Raw genomic sequence first — 6,427 nt, forward strand, 5'->3', positions numbered from 1 at the left:
GATGAGCATGAGATGGATGAAGATAGAAAACACAACTCTCTGTACCCTCCTTTTACTTTCTGTTATTTATATTAAATAAAATAAAAATAGTATTTTCTGTTTGTTATCTGAATTATCCGTGCAATATAAAAATACCCCAAAAATAAAAGTTCTCCAAATGCCCTGAAATTTAAATATGATTTTTTCTGGAATATTTGAGAATATTTGGCACTGAGAACACAGCAGGGGGCATCCACCTGGCCACGAGGGTGGAGGGCGCGCCCTACCCCCTTAGGCGCGCCCCCTGCCTTGTGGGCCCACGGTGGCCCTCCTCCACTTATTCCTGCACCCACACACTCCTGCCTCCTACAAACACCAATATCCAGCTCAACCACGAGTTCTAGCTCATTTTGCTGCGATTTTCGATCTCCTTGCTCAAAGCACCTCTCAGAAAACTGCTTGGGGGGATTGTTCCTTGGTATGTGACTCCTCCATTGGTCCAATTAGGTTTTGTTCTAGTGCTTTATTCATAGCATATTTTTGCTGCTTAGGTGACCCTATTCTTGAGCTTGCATGTCAAATTTATATGGTCAAAAGTAGTTTTGATGCATGATATAGGCTTTAGGCGCTTGTAGGAGTAGTTGCTATCAATTTTGTTGAGTTTGGTTTACTTTTATTCGAAGTTACTATTTTTTTTAGAATTTTTGAAAAAATAATGAAGAGATTTTTGAGGGGCTCATCGAGCCGAAGCTCGAAGGAAAAGTAAAATGAAGAACCAAAGAAGCCCAAGTATAATCTGCCTCGCACCGTGGAGGTTAGGCCGTGTGAATGGCCCTCCGATGATTTCTTGAGAGCCACCGGGGTTTATGAGTATTTTTATGAATTGGCTAAGAATGCATGCCTCACCGACTTCCTCCGCGACCAACACGAACAGTATCTCTTACTCACCAATACTTTTGTGCAAAACTTCTACTATTATCCTAGGGAATCACCTCCTTCAGTAGAGTTTCATTTATATGATGTGGTTAAGAAGATGTCACTATATGAATTTTGCAGGGTTTGCAAAATACCTTTCGAGGGTAGCTTAGAGGAACCACGTCGTAAAGATGTGGATGGGTTTATTGACACTATCACTGTAGGGGAAACTAGGAAGGTTTCCGATGCAAGAATCACTAACATACATTTTCCTGTTTTACGCTACTTTGCAATATTTGCTAGTCGTTGCTTAATTGGTCGCGGAAACTGTGGAAACCTTAGTGTTCCTGATATTTTTATTTTGTTCCATGGTTTATTCCGTGACGACTCTGTTAGTATGGGCGGTATTATTGCTAAACGGTTAAGTCTGAACCGTACAAAGGGCCCCATCTTTGGTGGTATCTATGCTTCACGTCTTGCTGCATATTATAACATACCCATTAGGCACTACGAAAAAGAAGAAAAAGTGCTGCCTACTGTTTATTTAGATTATAAGAGTATGTTAGCGCATGATTTTATTATAAAGAATAGGGAAGGGGAACTTAAATACAAATTTTTCATTGATAAACGTCATCCTGAGACTATCACCTTGCCTGCTCCTTCCTTGTTTGATTTATCTACAGGCTAGTACCTCATCTCGCTGGAGGCTATTCACGCCTACCGGAACCCTACATCAGCGACACAGCCAGAGTCAGAACCACAAGTTGATCCTCGACGACAGTCTAATTACCAGTGGGATCCGAAGATGATTGCCAACCAGTGGCAATCAGAGTCTTCTTCTTCGCAGTATGACCCCAACTATTACTATGGATATCCGCCAGGCCAACCGTGGCCATAGACCAACTTAGGCCAAAAGCCTAAGCTTGGGGGAGTACGTATTTCTCACCGACATTACATTCATGTTCACACACTCATTGCTAGATGTCGGTGCTCATACTTTTTCATTGTACCATCCATGCTAGTTTATTTTCCTTTTTATGCTTTCTTCTTGTGTGTTTAATAAACCTTAAGAAAAACCAAAAAAAATTAGTTGTAGCTTTTAGCTAGTTTTACTTTCCATGCTTGTAGTAGTAATTAAAAAGAAAACCCAAAAAGATTTCCTGTTCTTCTTTTTGCTTGTTGGGATCTTTCCCGTGTAAATAGTTTTATTTCTTTTCTTTTATTTGGGGGTCGATAGGAGAAGACCATAATTAAATTGTTGCAGTGGCTCCTATATGCATTATTGTTGATCTGACAAAAGAGCCCATATTGCCTTGTCTTCTCCTGTTTATTGAATGCTTGCAGATTCCAGCTTAGTCCAATGCACGGGCACTATTATTATTATCCACATCGTTCGGTCGTGCAAGTGAAAGGCAATTATGACGATATATGATGGACTGACTAAGATGGGAAAAGCTGGTATGAACTCGACCTCTCTTGTTTTTGTAAATATGATTAGTTCATCGTTCCTGATTCATCCTATTATGAATAAACATGTTAGCAATGACAATTAGAGATTATAGTTGCTTTATACCATGCTTAATTATCTAGGAGCTTATAATGGTTTACCTTGCATGCCAACATGCTATTAAAATGGTTGTGATGTGGTATGATAGGATGGTATCCTCTTTTGAACGATTTGAGTGGCTTGACTTGGCACATGTTCACACATGTAGTTGAAACAAAAATCAACATAGCCTTCACGATATTTATGTTCATGGTGCATTATATCCTACTCGTGCTTGCATTCGGTGTTGATTAATTTTAATGTATGTTCATGGTTGTTGTCGTTCTCTAGCTGGTCGCTTCCCAGTCTTTTTCTAGCCTTCACCTATACTAAGCGGGAATACTGCTTATGCATCCAATGCCATAAACCCCAAAGTTATTCCATATGAGTCCACCTTACCTACCTATATACAGTACCTACCCGCCGTTCCAAGTAAATTTGTATGTGCCAAACTTTAAACCTTCAAATAAATATCCTGTTTTGTATGCTCGAATAGCTCATGTATCAATTAGGGTTGTCCGTATCTTCCATGTTAGGCGGGTTATTCTCAAGAGGAGTGGACTCCGCTCCTCACTCACGAGAAAATGGCTGGTCACCGGGATGCCCAGTCCCATGCTTTATGCAAACTAAATCAAATAATTGCAAACAAAACTCTCCTTGGGACTCTTGTTAGTTGGAGGCACTCATTGTTTCGAGCAAGCCATGGATTGATGCTTGTTCGTGGAGGAGGAGTATAAACTTTACCATTCTGTTTGGGAACCGCCTATAATGTGTGTAGCATGGAAGATATCGCCATCTCTTGGTTGTTATGTTGACAATGAAAGTATACCAATCAAAATATTATTCATCTCTATTTCAAAACCGAGCTCTGGCACCTCTACAAATCCCTGCTTCCCTCTGCGAAGGGCCTATCTATTTACTTTCATGTTGAGTCATCATCCTCTTATTAGAAAGCACCAGTTGGAGAGCACCGCTGTCATTTGCATTCATTATTGTTAGTTTACATTGAGTATGACTTGACTGGATCTCTTTTACCATGAATTACAATGTCTACTCAGTCCTTGATCTTTAAAGGTGCTCTGCATTTATGTTCTGCGGTCTCAGAAAGGGCTAGCGAGATACCATCTTGTTATATCATATTATGATTGTTTTGAGAAAGTGTTGTCATCCGAGATTTATTATTATTGCTCGCTAGTTGATTATGCCATTGATATGAGTAAACATGAGACCTGAGAGTTATTGTGAATATGGTTAGTTCATAATCTTTGCTGAAAACTTGAATGCTGGCTTTACATATTTACAACAACAAGAGCAAACAGAGTTTGTAAAAGTTTTTCTTTATCACTTTCAGTTTGTCAACTGAATTGCTTGAGAACAAGCAAAGGTTTAAGCTTGGGGGAGTTGATATGTCTCCGTCGTATCTACTTTTCCAAACACTTTTGCCCTTGTTTTGGACTCTAACTTGCATGATTTGAATGGAACTAACCCGGACTGACGCTGTTTTCAGCAGAATTGCCATGGTGTTATTTATGTGCAGAAACAAAAGTTCTCGGATTGACCTAAAACTTCACGGAGCATCTTTTTGGAAATAATGAAAAATACTGGCAAGAGATCAAGGCCAGGGGGCCCACACCCTAGCCACGAGGGTGGGGGCGCGCCTGCCCCCTGGGCGCGCCCCCCTACCTCGTGGGCCCCCTGGAGATCCTCCGACCTCAACTCCAACTCTATATATTTGCTTTCGGGGAGAAAAAAATAGAGGAGAAGGATTCATCGCGTTTTACGATAGGGAGTCGCCGCCAAGCCCTAAAACCTCTCGAGAGGGCTGATCTGGAGTCCGTTCGGGGCTCCGGAGAGGGGAATCCGTCGCCATCATCATCATCAACCATCCTCCATCACCAATTTCATGATGTTCACTGCCGTGCGTGAGTAATTCCATCATAGGCTTGCTGGACGGTGATGGGTTGGATGAGATTTATCATGTAATCGAGTTAGTTTTGTTAGGGTTTGATCCCTAGTATCCACTATGTTCTGAGATTGATGTTGCTATGACTTTGCTATGCTTAATGCTTGTCACTAGGACCCGAGTGCCATGATTTCAGATCTGAACCTATTATGTTTTCATGAATATATGAGAGTTCTTGATCCTATCTTGCAAGTCTATAGTCACCTACTATGTGTTATGATCCGGCAACCCCGAAGTGACAATAATCGGGACCACTCCCGGTGATGACCGTAGTTTGAGGAGTTCATGTATTCACCATGTGTTAATGCTTTGGCCCGGTACTCTATTAAAAGGAGGCCTTAATATCCCTTAGTTTCCATTAGGACCCCGCTGCCATGGGAGGATAGGACAAAAGATGTCATGCAAGTTCTTTTCCATAAGCACGTATGACTATATTCAGAATACATGCCTACATTACATTGATTAATTGGAGCTATTTCTGTGTCACCCTATGTTATGACTGTTACATGATGAACCGCATCCGGCATAATTCTCTATCACCGATCCATTACCTACGAGCTTTCCATATATTGTTCTTCGCTTATTTACATTTCCATTGCTATTGTTACAATCACTACAAAATACAAAAAACATTACTTTTGCTACTGTTACTTTTGCTATCGTTACCACTTCTATCATATTACTTTGCTACTAAACACTTTGCTGCAGATACTAAGTTTCCAGGTGTGGTTGAATTGACAACTCGGCTGCTAATACTTCAGAATATTCTTTGGCTCCCCTTGTGTCGAATCAATAAATTTGGGTTGAATACTCTACCCTCGAAAACTGTTATGATCCCCTATACTTGTGTGTTATCAGCGACGTGTAGCAAGGGGATTGGCCGGGGCCGACGGCGGGTGGCGGCGCTGGCCTCTGGGCCGGCGACAAGTGGCAGCGGCGGGGTGGCTTGGCGCTGAAAACGAGGAAGGCGGGGTTGGCTGCGGCTGGAGGTAGGTGGAGACTAGGGGATGCCAAATTTGGAAGGAGGGTGTCCATATATAGCAAAATTTGCTAGGGTTTGGGTCTAGGGGTTGTTTCTGGACCCTCCGATGTCAATCAAACGGTTCCGGTCGGAGGGGGGTTTGGTGGGATGGATTAGTGGGCTGTGAAAAAAGAGTTGGGCTGAGAGGAAAGAAGAGGAAAGCAGCCCGGCGACTGTTTCCGGAGACCGATGCGTCCGACGTTTGACCGGCTATAATGCCGCTATAGTTTAACGGTTGGGCTATCAAACGAGCTCCGAATGCGACGAAAATTGGCATGCGGTGTACTGACAACATAATAACACCACATGCCAACTTTCAACCCATTCTGAGAACATTTTCCGTCCACTTATAAAATAATATTTCGGACGTGTCGCGGGCGCGTGCAAGTGTGTCTGGGCTCAGAACGGACAACGGAAGGAACGGGGAGACCAGGACGGATACAAGTTTTGAAAACATGATGATTCAATGCACATGATGACATGACAAGATGCAACACGCAAGCGAATGACATGGCAACGACGGCGAATAACTAGGAGACACCTGGCACATCAGTCTCGGGGCGTTACAACACTCCACCACTACAAGAGGATCTCGTCCCAAGATCTAGGATGGTACCGGAGGGAAACGGAAGAGGAAGAGAAGAGGTAAAACTAAGTTGCTTCTTTGACTAATGAGTGCAACCAAAGAACCTTGCGAGGTTGAACAAATTGAAAGAAAGAAAACAATGAAGATGAACGAAGTTGAAAACATTACTAGAACGAAGTTGAAAACAGTCCGTTAGGAAAGAGGAGCAAGGAACATTACTAGAACCTTGTAGGTTGAAGACATAAGAAAAGGGTTACAATGGTCAAGAAGTACATGCAAGCACTCCGGTAGTAATGAGATGTACAAGGAATGATAAGGATCAATTACGACAACACTCCGGTTGGAAAAGGAAGGTAAAGAATATAAACTTGGCAAAACGAAAGCACTTGGATGAGATTCCGGTTAGAAGAGGAATGA

Source organism: Triticum dicoccoides, chromosome 7A, assembly GCF_002162155.2.
Source record: "Triticum dicoccoides isolate Atlit2015 ecotype Zavitan chromosome 7A, WEW_v2.0, whole genome shotgun sequence".
In the NCBI taxonomy this organism is placed as follows: domain Eukaryota; kingdom Viridiplantae; phylum Streptophyta; class Magnoliopsida; order Poales; family Poaceae; genus Triticum; species Triticum dicoccoides.